Below are 14,293 nucleotides of genomic sequence, written 5' to 3' on the forward strand. Positions count from 1 at the left end.
AAATAAATAAATAATAAACCTACGGAAAAATAGTCATCACAATAATCAGTAATAAAACCAGCGTCACCAGAGTAATCTGTTTTTCTATTGGCTATTCTCTGTGGCCAAATTTTCAAATGACCCAATAAAACACCAAAACTATAATAACAACAATATCAACAAAATAAATATCTAAATGGGTTGTTTTGATTTCCTGGACAACCCACCAAAAAAATCACTACAGTGTGATAATTGCGTGACGCACACTTGGCACACAGCACTCCTGGTTTTATCAGGGAGCGCTTAAGGACAGATTGGCTGGTCAGACGTGTGTAAGTGACACCAGTTATCTGGCTAGCTGTCTGACTCATGGCAGCAGAGGGTTAATTTGGCAGCTCAGTTGTACAGTGAAGCTCTAAAAGGAACATTAACAGCATGTCCCTCAGTGCAGACACAGAGAGAGAGAGAGAGAGAGAGAGGGAGCAACGGGAAGAAGAAGAACGGAGAGAAAAAAAGATGGATAAAAGACAAGCGGTGAAAGGGGTGGGAGTACGAATCCAATTTCCAGTGACATTGTGCTCAGGATCACTTTTTTAAGCGAAAGAACATATCATCTGTCAGAGGTAATGGCAGTGTCCGGGGGAAAATGAAAAAAATAGAATGAAGACTATTCATTAAGAAGGTGGTAGATGGGGAGGGGGGTATCAAAGCACAGGTCTGCTCCACTGTCTCCCAGGGAAAATAAATATATACACAAGCCGTTATTTTTTGCATTTACGAGGTGGCAGTTCAGCTATGATCAAGGTTCTCATACTACACTGATAATATTAGCGCAGATGCTTCACAAGGATTCTCCGGGCAGCAGCACAGAGAACACTGGGAAAGACGACGTCGGCCAGGCTGCCTGGCAGGAAGGCTGGCAGCCTCTCTAACAGGCCCGGCCATTCTGTCTCTCACTTGGAGCTGTTGATGTACTCAGTCGAAGCAATTGATACCATTGTTTTATGGAGAGGAGGGCGGAGGGGGATTAAGACCCAACAATAAGACTCTTTCAGTGGAAATGTCAGCCGTCACGCTGGGGGACTGTCCGACTGGGCAGAGACTCTTTCGTGAAAAGCCAAGGTGCAAAATCAGTGTGGAAAATAGTATGAAATTGTGTGACGTGGGGCAGTGAAACAGTGTGACACAGGCCAGAACATTTGCATGCCAAATGCAAGAAAAGCTATCTTAAACATGGGACAACAGTCGAAGGGAAATAACAGATCTGCTGTAGAAAATATGTCAATGATTTCAAGGTCTACCTAAACAACCCTTAGCTTGAAACAGCCTCTAAATCAATAACCGGGATAAAAGCTTATATGGGTCTTTCGCTCAGCCTCATTAGGAAAAAAGGAGACAAACGTGGCCTGATTCTTCAGGCAAATTAACATAGCGAGGAACTTAAAATATCACAACCGATGATCCGTTCTGGGACATTGTATCAGGAGACTATACAACAGAGAGATACAAAGTTCTCTCTCTGAGTGCTTTGATAACCCTGCTGGCCTTGGACCTCTTTGAAAAATCTCACTCAGAGGGTTTGAGGTGAATATAAAGAGCGGGTTGAAGTAAGGTACCCTGCCGCTTTAAGGCTGGGATGAAACCAAGTTATTCTACCACTCTGACCTAATTGCTCTCTCGCTCTCCCGACATGTACACTGGGAGCTGCGCACTCTGACACGTAAAGATTATTTAATACCATCAAAGCCATAAAAAGAGGAATAAAGGGAAGGAGGTGTTAAAGAGGAGGGGAGGCTTGGGCAGTCCTGTGGAAAGGGAAATCAGAATGCAAAAGCAGGCCTGTCTAACTGCCGGCGGCCGATGTGAGTGTAGCTCCCACATCCCAACATCACAGCGGCTCCACAACTCCCCATCCAAAAAACCCCTACACACTCCTGCTATCGGCTCCCACCCTTCTTCTCCCTTGCTTTTCCCACACTCGCCCCAGTCCCTGAGGCAATGTCTACGTCATTGGGCACCACAGCCAAACCACTGTAATATCCCAATTTATTTATACTTATTCCGACTAAGTTGGGGCCTGTGTCATTTAGTCCAATGCGGGTTTTATTAGTGTAAAGCTACTCTGCTTAGCTCCACTAGACCTTATTTGTAGAATTAAATGTTTTTTTCTATAAAGAAGGAAGACCAAGCTATTTTCAATAAACAAAACAATGTAGGCATCAACAGCAATTCTTAAAAACAAAGGGAAACTCTTATTCTACATCCCACTATTAGCAGTTAAACTCTAACAAGGGTGTGGGTGGGACTGGGTAGAGGTGTTTACCGTTAGGCAAGTGCAGGGGGACATCTCCAGGGTGCCCTGCCATTGTAGGGAGCGTGTCTCATCTGTCAGTGTCTGATGAGTTTGTGCTTCACAGCCTCGTGAGTCAGCGCAGCTTGTCAACAACAGGGGAGCAGGCTGCTGTGGTGCGTCTGTGCAGACAACTACAGACCAAACCGATTCAAAAAACCTGACACACTGAGACTTTCTGCACAGTAAGCTATGTGCAACCCCCTGTATAAAGAGTACATGGCATTAATTAACTATTAAACCCCTTGGATTTTTTAACTGTACTGTTACAACCTGGATTTCAAAAAGACCTCTTAGGGCCTTTGCCTTTCTTCGATAGGACAGTGAATAGAGTAGGAAACCAGGGAGAGAGGGGAATGACATGCGGGAAAGGAGCCACAGGTCAGACTTGAACCCATGTTGCCCACTTGGAGGTCTACAGTCTTTGTACATGGTGCGTGACCTAACCGCTAGGCCATCTGCACCCCTGCTGCAGCTTTAAGTAATCCTGTTTTATGTGATACTGGCTGAGGACCAAATCTTGTGACAATTTCCATGATTTTACACTACAGCTGAGCTACCTGCTAAGCTGTACAGATCACACAGTGTATCGATGCCGTTTGTTCTACTAACTATTCATGAAATAAGACATTTGGTAAAACAGCAAAGCAGAACCATCAAGCGCCTTTATGTGCTGATTAACCTTCACAAAAATGTCACTTATTTGAACAATGAAACCAACAAGTCATTTCTTCCACAGGTGATAATCAATCAAAACTGGCATTAAGTGTGACAAATAAAATGGGCAGAAGGAGTTACTGACTCACTACTAAAACTGTGTTGTCAAAGAACAAAGAGAGAACATGTCCTTTCCAGTGTCACTCACACTTGACTTTTCAATCCGCAGAGGAAGGAGAGGGACATGGTGAGGCGGGTGTGAGGGGGCAAAGTGAGTGTGTCACAGCTTCAACGACGATGACAAATTTAGTACCATGTGAAACCATTGCGTGTGAGTTCTTTAGCTGGCACGGTTCACACAAGAAGATAACCAACTTCCTGTTGAAGCTTGTAACAGAGGGTCGACAGAAGTCAGTGAACTCTCGCTTTGTGCTACATAAAAGGAGACAGATTTTTTTTTCTTATTAAAGTGCACAACTGGACCACTTTAACAAAACTTCATGTCCGGATTTGCCTAATGCAAACTTTATGGCTGCATAAATAAACATGTGTAAAAAGACACTGTCCATTTAATTTCTAAAATGAGTCTGGAATGTTGTTAATAACTCTTAGATATAATAATATTGGCCTTTCAGAGCAAATACTATGAAAGACATCAATCATTAAGTTTGACATCATCACGTGGAGTGACTTTCTCTGAGCTCCCCCGACTCTGACTGACATGATGGGAAAACCCTCAGATATGCGCCACACCAAAATTTCCACTGAGTGACTCAGCTTCTAATGCATCTTGCTCTGAATGTCACTAGTTGTCATGTTAAAGGGCATCTTCTTCTCCCAGAGCCACTCCTCAAAAAAAAAAAAAAAAAGAGTCTGCACTGCCATGTTTGCAGCCAAACTCAAAGCCGTCATAAATCTGTAATATCATAAAATATCATTCAACAAATCCAGCTGTGCCAGGAGCCATATGGTGCATAGATTACTCAAATAAAGCTAGAAAGCACTTGTTACTGCTTTAAATAGAGGGTAATAAGCACTTTCGCTAATCTGTCGTTTTATTTGACAACATTTTACAAGATAACACTTTGAGTCAAGTATGCTGCAGGGTATGTAACTCAAAATTTAACACACTCCTGGAATCAAGACACCTCCAGCTGACAGGGGTTAATCAGGGCAGGGGTGTTAACAAATGAGGAGAGAGATCTGTCAGTCTGCAGTGCTGTTTTAAGGCTGCAGTTTTGCGTCAGAGGAATGCATACATGTGTGTTTGGGGCCATCAAGTTTCCAGCACACATCAAAAGAATGCAGCCCCCCCCCCATGTGTGCTATGCCTGTTCATCCATTTACAGCACACAGAGGAGAGGAAATGGGCTCCTGATATGATCGCTGTTAAAGGCAATAGCAAAGTTCACCTTAAAGTAGCCCCGAAACGAAGCGATGACAACCACAACATTTGTCCAAAAAAATACATAATTCTTCGCATTCCGTTGCCTTGACGCTGCACAACAAACAAGCTCTTGTCAGAGAGGGTACATGCGGTCAGTCACACGGCATTTCACGTTTTTAACTCCTCATATCGACACTTTTTTGGAAGTGGAAAGCCACAAGGTCAGAAGGTTTTGTTTTGCGAATTGAGTCAGCGTCTGCACGGAGCACCGGAGCGTTAGCTTTTTATGCTAGCTGCCCTGAAAGACGTCGAATATAACCTCGTTAGGACAAACATAAATACTGTAAACATTCCACAATGCGGGCGTTTTTTTGTGGTGAATTACAAACTTGACAGGAGTTTCCGCCTCTAGTTACTCAGTCCAGTTATTTCTGTCAATGAACGACGGCAGCCGGCAGTTTAAAACCTGTCATGGTCGTGCGTAATCTAACCGTTACCACGCGTGACGCATTAAAATCCCTCCAGGTGAAACAGTTTAATACGTTAGTCAGGTGCAGAGAGCTGAACGCATGCTGTCAAATGTTGACAAGCTGTCAATGACAAGTGGATGGTAGTACCTGGGACCTGTTGACTCCTCCTCCCGGTCCCCTCTGGCTGCCGCTGCTTCTGCTGCTGGCGGTGGAAGTTCAGCCGCGCAGCTGTAAATGTCTCCGCTGCGGTCGTGGGGTTACTCTTTTGAAAGTTTTCTACCGACTCTCAAATCTCCTAACCGTGGCTCTCACGGAGTGCCGAATGACATTAGCTCCCCTCTCCGTCCCTCCCTGGGCAAACCTGTCGGTAAGACTGCGTTCAGAGGGCAGGCAAGTTTGGCACCGCGTTCACACAGGCAACCATGGCAGTCACGTTCTCTGGCTGTGAAACCCAACACCAGCTTTGACCACGCCCCTTTCTTTTTCTGGGGCCAGTCCTTAAAAAGTGACTGTCCTGCTGCTTATTCCAGATGTGCTTGGAGCTCCGCTGAAATGATGGGAACTTACATCCAAACACGTCCTGCAGCCATTGTTTTTGAATTTTAAAGTGTGTAATCTTCCTTTTTCTCTTTTCTCACTTTGAATTGCCTTGTTGCTGCATTGTGGTAGCCTATATAAATAATCCTGCCTTGCCTTGCTTTGCCTTTTTTTGCTGCACTAAAACCACAGATAAAAGAGCAGCAATATTGTTTGAAATACTTTGTTACAAGTCTAGATTTCATTTGGTTAAAGTGCTTAAGATTGTCAGGAAAATAAACTTATTAAAAGTCAGAGTAGTCTACTAAAATGATTTTCCCATTAGAGTGTTCTAATATTATTTTTACAATGAAATATGAATAACATAACTGGGGTAATATCATACATTCAGTCCTTAAAATGTAACATCTTATGGAGATTAAACTAATTATAACTCTGTTATGTATATTTTTTGTTTAATCTATATGATATCCAATAATATAAATTGATCATGTTTTTTATCTTAATTTGAAAAGTAACTTTTCATTTCATAGCCTACATCTAATATAAAGTAGTTTATTTGCCTCTCAAATGCAGATCATTTGAAGAACAAGTGTCGTAAAATGAAAAAGGCTCCTCAACTAGGGTTCAAATAGCCTACTCAAAATTGTTTTTTAGTTTTTTTATTAGATGATACACTACTTTTTAGTACTTATCTATTTCAGCAGACACTAGGTTACACAAAAAAAGAACATTTTATTTTCTGGCAGCAAAGACAGTTTTTTGGTTGTTTTTAGTTGCAAAAGAACTTAACCTTTAATGTGAGGTTGAAGTCAATAGTGCCTCCGGTGAATTTGTGGTTATGTAACTTTTGATATTTTAAAAGCAATGCGGCCAAATACCACATAGTAACAGAGTGTTCCAAGCCAAAAGAAAACACAATGAAGTGCATATTAATAATTTCAACCAGACATTAAAATGTGGAAGATTCCATAAAACATTGATTGTTTTTAATTTAGCATGAAAAACAAAGAAAGTTATAATAATAATAATAATAATAATACATTTTATTTAAAGGCGCCTTTCAAAACTCTCAAGGTCACCTTTCAGAGCAGAGATTAAAAACAACAAAGTAACAACACAACGATAAAATTAACATTAAAAACACAAAAAACACAAATGTACAGGATGTAAAGGAGTTCTGAGAACGGGTGGGGAATACACTGAATTTAAGAACACCAAACAACTACCAGCCTTCGTTTTGCAACTATTGCAATAAATATTTATTTATAACTTCATTCTTCATAATAATAACACCTTCATCCCAAAACATGCATCTTTCATTAATGATGCAGTGACTTTTTGAGAAGATCCCACATATGTTCTCTTTACTGTATTTTCCCCCTATTTTTGTGAAGCTTTTAAAAAAAGTCCTTTCCACATCATGACAATGCCACACCCAAAAAACTGGAGAATTCTCAGATTATATTCAAATATGTATCGTTTTTATAAAACTTTAAACAGTCTGGCCCTCCCAGCATTGCGTGACTATGCCTTCCCCCTCCTGCTGAGAACACCATTAAAGGCTCTAAAATATCTACCCCCATGGTTTGTAATGTACCCTGTTTTTGTCACACTGCATTTGGGCCGTCAGCTCCCTCTGTTACAGTCTGCCACTCAGAGGATTCCTGCACCAGCTCGCATTCAGAGCTGCAGCTCTTTTTATATTCAAAGCAAAATTATACATTTGTCAAAAAGCAGCCTAACTGTGTACTTGCTGACACTGCGTTTTGTCTCTCCGACTGCACACTTGGAACACAGCTGTTTTTAAATGTCTAAAGTCGAGGTGATTTTTCCAAAGTCTGAATTTATTTTTGATACATATTATATTCTACTTTAATTTATGCCTTTATTTAATTCTTCTTTTTGTGATGCAGGTCATAAAGATGTGCATATGAGCTGACAGTAAAACTGCTGATATATAAATTAGATTGTAGTGTACGCTCAAGTTAAACAAAATAGAAAAGTAGGTCCACAATAATATGCAAGCGGCAACATAATTAGGAATTAGACATTAGATGACATTTTAATGTGAAAATGGACCTCTATATTGAGTTGACTTTATTCTTGAATCATTTTGCTTATTTCAGATTTTACATTTAACTTTAACATTTGCCAGCAGGGTTAGGGTTAGTAGTTGATTTGTTGGCATCTGATGAAGCATGTGTGTGTGTGTGTGTGTGTGTGTGTGTGTGTGTGTGTGTGTGTGTGTGTGTGTGTGTGTGTGTGTGTGTGTGTGTACTGTGGTTGTTACAAAGTGTGTGTCTTGGAGCATATTTGCGTGCAAAGGAGCTGTGTGCAGGAGAAAGGCTCAGGTTCTCTTCCGTCTCTGCAACACTCAATATCTTTCCGCCCCAGAAAGCAAAGTTTGGTGACAGGTGTTAGATGTGAGCCATACGATTGCACAGAAGGCCACAAGACAGCTAGTGACACACTTCGGGTACATGTTACCTTCTCAGTTGCTTTTCATCTTTTCTTTCTCCTTGGAGCATTGACACTGTTACAGAGGGGAGTGCATCCTCCTTGTTTCCCCTGCTGCCTTCGAGGCTTTCTTAGACAAAAGCTATGAGTGGCACTAAGCAGTGTGAGTTGTCACACATCCCCACATGAGTGAGGAATGCAGTGCTGGGGGCATCTGTTGGTTGTGACATGGGACACACAGGCATGAGAGTAAGCATGGACTGAAAGAGTCATGTACTGGTGGTGGAAGAAGCTGCTGTCATAACAGAAATGGTCAAGACACGTAACTGCCTTATTTAACTGGAACCTGATAGTCAGCGTGTTTGTATGTAGACTGGATAGTCGCCCTCTTTTTCATGTGACAGGGTCATGTGTTAACACATAAAAATCACTTTTTTGGATGTGTGTGTGTGATGTGTAAAGTTTTAATTTGCAGTACATTTAGACCTTAATGTACATATGATTTTAGTCAATGGTTGATGCTTTGCCCATTGCCTTTATATATGACCCTAGAAAAATTAACATGGAGGTCCACAATAGGACTCACAATACTTTTTGTGAGTAAAAACAGTGGCCGACCATAAAGAGATGCTAGTGTCTCAGCGTCTTTCCTCTCAAACCAACACAAAGCAGAAGTCCACAAGTTACATTTACTCCACTGCAGAGTGAGGATTTGTATTGTGTTGCGTTGTGTTTCCTCTACATGTCTCTCAGTTGGATAGTGAGGCCTCTGGGGTGTCCTTAGCCCAGCTGCATCCTCCTTGTGTAGCCAGGTTTACACTGGGAGTTACTGGAGTTGAATCTTAATGGCATTCCGGCTCTGTTCTCCACTTATATGTGAATACAGACAGATTTTCAGCTTGTACTGTACAACCATGACTGTATGTCATGAATTAGTGAAAAGTCATGTGATGCCCATTCAATGTAATGCTTTACATAGCCTCCCTAGTATGTCAGACTTGACACAGTGACTTGTAAGTAACATGCATTAGTTGTGTGTGGCTACTAAACTGAGATCAAATCTGACACGCTACAAGGAACCAAGATTTCTAATTTCTTGCTAGACTGTAAAGAAGTGACAGGAAGTGACATAGACAAGCCTGACATTGACATAAAGGATTAAGTGCAATATACATACAGAATGTCTTTCAGTGCTCTTGTAAGTCTCGACTTACCACTAACCTAGATCTATACAGTGACTCTCAAGCTGTAAGGAGGAGTCCCCTAGTGCTAAGGACGCATGGAAATGAACATGCACAAAATTTGACTCTTTCTAGACCATCCCTTAATTTTATCTTTTTGTTGTAAAGTCAGATTATAGCTATAACCAATATAACCGTAAATATTAGAATGAGTGAGGCCAAAAAATCTAGTTGCTAGACATATGCAACCTTTATCAAAAGGGCAAAGATAGAAAAAAAGATGGTTACTGCTCACATTTCTCTAGAGCAAATATGAACCTACAACTAACAGCCTTTTAGCTTAGCTTATAACTCACAGCCTTTGCTTCCAGTTTTTAGCTTGACTTTAGATATATGTTAAGCATTAAGTTAAAGTCTGATTTTCTGCAATTGTAACAAATGGTGCAAAGGCTTACTATTTGATAAATATATGCACCCTTTATTGTGCTTGTTTCATCTAGAGAAAAAACGTATACTTTTGTTTTACAGGTGGTAACAACTTCCTGGATTCTCCATTGATGCTGCTAGCCAGAGCTCCACTAGTTTTTTTACCCTGTCATTCATTATAGTAGGATTCACTAGCTTGCTGCTTATGGAAGCTTTACAGTCTGGTAGAGACCAGGGAGCATCGTCTGTTGTTGTAAAATGCAGAAGTGCAAAAAACTGCAGTTCTTCAAGTGTCCACTTGAGGCTTGGTCCAAAAACTGAGGAATCCACAGTAAGCCCCAAGTTAAGAAGACAGGAGTAAACCTCTTTACAGCGTGGTACAAAAAATGTTTTCTGGTTATATAATACATCTATCTGTTTTGATACTATAGAGGCTAAATGTTTTGCATAATTAGGCATAAATAGGACCATGATTGATTTGACTGAATGGGCGCATTGAAGCTCCTTGCCATTAGTTAGCAGGAGTCAGCAGTTCATATGCAAACAAGTGACGCCCATCACTGAGACTACGCCCATGTTTATACAGTCTATAGTACAGAAATCTAAGTTTTGTCGAGTTAGAAAATAAAACCAATTGACAATACTTTTTGGTCCTTTAAGAGAAGAGGTCACCAAAAAAGGCCTGACAAACACTACATTTCTTAATAACCTAAACCCCAAATGTAAGGTGCTTAAAGAGGCACAATGGCCAATCCTATCCTATAATCCTATGGATCCCTTCTATGAAAACCGTAACATAATATAGTTCCTGTAGATGTTCACTGTGTTAGGACTGTGGTTACGTGTCTCTCTCATGTTTCATTGTACAAGGTGCCTGTGAGCCCTTTAGCAGGTGCTCAGTTTCCGCCTTTAAACGTCAGGTTTACTGTCCTGTTTGTAGTGCAGCGCTATTTCTAAAGTGTGGTAACATAAGCCAGCCTGATCAATGTTTTCACCCCCAGCGTGAGGCCACATACCATATGTATGGTCTGGTTCACAGAGAACAGGAGAGTGGCAGAGTAAAAGGGGTGTCCCTCCTCTTTAAGATGTCACCCACACCCAGGCGAAACATTTCCAACTCCCCAAATGTCAGTGGACAATTGCAGTGGGGCGCCTAATGCACAGGGGCAACATGAGAACCCAGGGTCCAGACATCAGAAGGCCAGCAGTCTAGCAGTTTCTAGGGTTTACATTCAAGTTGGAGATTTGAGCCCTGGTTTAAGAGAGAGAGAACCGTGAAGGTGCAGAGGCTTGGTGGTCAATCACCATGCACAGAGTCCCTTGACTTCTAATCCATCCAGCCTTTCTAAAACCCTATATTTTTTTGGAACTCCCAGCAGCTCAACCATTAATCACTCTGCGTCTCCCCTTTATTAGCTTGTCATCTGTAATGGTGTGTACTGGTGAAACCATCAAGCAGCCAGCATTTAATAGCATGGCTGAAAGCTGGACAACTGGGCTCAATACAATAACTCTTCTGGTTATATCATGATAAGATGAAGATATGAAATGCTCAAAAATACCCAGGTAGTAGCTGAGTGTGCCAGGCAGGTGTGCTTGAAAAGCTCCATAGCTTTACGAGTGGTCACTTCATGGTACAAGGTTGTGAAGAATGAAGATGAAAAAGTGAGCGAGGAGAGGAAAGAGAGAGCAGGAGAGATCTTATCAGCCGCATGGAAACAGTTAGCCGGGCCCTAAAGCCTCCTTTGAACTGCAGAAGGCTGTTAAGAAACAGCTTTCACTCCAGAGCACATTCGAATAACATGCCACCAACATGCAAGAGCTGCAGAAATACACTTTCACATCGCACACACTCACAGGGAGAACCCGCCCACCCACATCTCTACCTAATCTCACCTGCAAGAGAGAAAAGCCATTATACAGTTTAATTTTCTCTTGCTCTTTGCTCATTTTTTCCCCTCCTGGCAAAAAAAAAAAAAGAGATGATTTTTCAAACCTCTGACAGCCGAGCCTTTCGCAGGATTTAGTCCATCTGAAAACATGTGGTAAGCCTTGTGGAATGTTTCAAATGATTCCCAGATGTGGGCTGCAGACAGGTTTAACCCATTCTTTTCGCGCTCGGCAGCATGGGAGAAGGTAAAAGGAGAGGAGGCCTCGCCGGGAGACGAGAGTCTGCTCAGTATCAAAAAACTTTTATCCCTCTCTGTCGATTTTTTTCAAAGCATTAGGGCTCACTGAACTGTGGCTTAATGTAATTTGCCGTAAAGCTAAAAATGGAAGTCCTCTTATGCTGCATTACCCAAGAATAAAGAATGCGAGAGCGCTGCTTTTTCCAGATGACTCAGCAATCGCAGGGAACTTGGCAAAGTTAAGGAAAACACCTTTATTAGGGACATTTCATCCTCCCGACATGGTTAACTTCTCTTTGCATCGCTCAACAGATTGTTTTCTGGGCTGTTTTTTTTTTCTCCCGCAAGGCAACCTGCAGGAAAGCAAACCGTTTTTTGTGCATCAGCTCTGCAGAAAAAAACGCCTCTCAGGCATTAAATATAGTCTGCTGAGCTTTGCCAATGCCTTATGAAAGTAATGCAAGACTTAAGCTCACTTAATGCTTCACTTGAACTTCATCATCAAATGTTTACACGGTATGATTAAGGCAAGACTCGTAGCAAGGTTGCTGGATTGTCTTATGAAGGCCTCTGTTGTTGTACTTACACTCCCAAAGATGGCGGTTTTTGATGAGATAGGGAGGGAGGTAACAGGAGCCAAACTACTAAACGGGGTGGGGAGAGTGAGCCGCTCGATATCCTATGAGCAACAAACTCAAGTGACCCCATTCCTTGTTCTGCCTCTCTATCTTCAGCTCCGTCGTTCCCTCCCTCCGCCTCCTTTTCTCTCTCTCTCTTTCTCTCCTTCCCCCTCGCTCACAAGGCTAGCCAACTGTGAAGCAGTTGTCCAACACGCCCGTCAGCCTGCCAGCCAGCATGTTGGACCGAGTCCTATTATACACAATCATAACAGACAGAGAGGGTACATGCAGACAACTGATAGAATTGCGCTAAAAATTTGAGGGCGGAGAGTGGCAGGCAGTCACTCTGGCAACAAGTAAAGAAGAACAGAGGTGCAGTCAGAGACAAAAAGAGATACGAGGAATAGTCTTGTGCTGTGAGGCTCTTAGCAGGATACCATAGGCCATATGAGGCCAGAGCAGGCTGGGAAATATTGTTACTGCTTTAAGCTTCCACATGTGAATGCACCGCAAACCCCCTCTCCCCCTTTTTTTTCTGCCTCTCTCCCACAAGCCTCCCTAAGGAAAGACCAGTGTTTTAAAAGAAGCAACAACAACCGCCAACTCCAAATTTTGCTTTTTATTTCTGCAGGGGGATTCAGGCAAGCTATTGCTTCTTCAGCTGTGTTGCAAGCATGCAGTGTCACTAGAGTCAACCAATAAGAAGGAACCAGTTTTAAGGGATCAAATCTGAAGGCAACAAGGCTAAATGTGCAATCAGGTCATATTGTTGTACCCTTTAATCCCACCTTTTTACAATTACATCTTTTTCTGTTGCAATCATGCAAATAAGCTGAATTATCATGAGAAACATTCGCAGACAACAAGCACTGTGATTTATAGATCAGGAGTTATTTTAAAAGATAGTCTAACGTTTTAAAAATATGCTCAATTTGTGTCTTGCCTAATAATTCATAAGAATCAGACCACTTTCAAGTCTATGCATTATAAATACCTCAGCTTAGCAAAGCGTAGGACTGTTGGCAAGGAAGATAGCTTGCCTGACCAACGAATGTTTAAAAACATAAAAATCTCTCTAATCAATCATTTATGATCTTTCTCCTGATTGGTTTACTCTGTACACTTGACCTCAAGTGAGGTTACCAGGCAACCAGCAGAGACATCGGGAAGTCATTGCATCAAGCTACTGGTCATTGAATTCCAGTAGAAACACAAAATGCTGTTTTTATATGTGTATGATTAAATAAAACTATTAGCAGCCGATCGGGCCGCCTGTTTGGAGGACTATATCCTCCATACGGGCTATGCCATCAGCACCCCAAGACATCTAACTCACTGAGGTGAGGCTATCATTTTTAATTTACTTCTAGGCCTTCATGCTAAGATAGGCTGACTACATCTAGCCTCCAACTGCATATTAACTTTACAGTCATGAGCAACCAGGCAATCCTGCATATATCAATTCATTCAAAGTTGGCAGGGCTGTAATGAAAACAAATTCTTCAGAGTGTACAATCATTTTTTTTTTTAAATGTCGTTTCACACAACATGAGTAAGATATCTTTCCCAAACCAAACCACCTGGCAGCCCCTCTACACCCACACATATGGCTTTGTTACATCCACTCCCTCCTGCTATGTCTTCCATTTTGGATCATCAGGGTGCCAGTCGCCAACATGTTCCCTTTCCCAGCATCTCATCAGAGGAAACCCAGAGAGTATGTCCCTTTAATTAGACCGCCCGTGAAAATAATGGTGCATTAATGACATTTCTATGGGGGCCAATGAGCCGGAACAACAGAGGAAAGACTAAATCACAAATCAATTCCAACAAATGTAATTAAGGCTTAATTAGCCTCCAGGGTGTCACTGGAACGCCATGGAGGGGATGATGTGCAGGAAGAGAGAAAGAGAGAGGGGGAAGTGGAAATTTAGAGAAAGTGAGACCGTCATGGGTTGTGATGAACAACGTCTGCTCTTTAACCTACCTCATGTACAACAATCATAAATGACATGCAACATTTATTGTGTATCACACTGTTGTATCATGACTTCATGCTCATGATGTTTTGATTAAAGTCACAAGAAATGCTAGCTT

At 41.8% G+C, this 14,293-nt stretch overlaps 1 protein-coding gene across 4 annotated transcripts in view; it reads right to left on the reverse strand.

Annotated features, from left to right (window-relative positions):
• The window catches only part of raraa (retinoic acid receptor, alpha a), a 152,211-nt gene extending 146,948 nt beyond the window's left edge, over positions 1 to 5,263 (reverse strand). For all 4 annotated transcript variants that reach the window (XM_061028778.1, XM_061028776.1, XM_061028774.1 and 1 more), the window contains exon 1: positions 4,991 to 5,263. The gene's annotated coding sequence lies outside the window, so the exon portion shown is untranslated. The remainder of the gene's footprint in view (positions 1 to 4,990) is intronic.
• Between the last annotated feature and the right edge of the window lie 9,030 nt (positions 5,264 to 14,293).

Source organism: Labrus mixtus, chromosome 21 (assembly GCF_963584025.1).
Source record: "Labrus mixtus chromosome 21, fLabMix1.1, whole genome shotgun sequence".
Taxonomy (NCBI): Eukaryota; Metazoa; Chordata; class Actinopteri; order Labriformes; family Labridae; genus Labrus; species Labrus mixtus.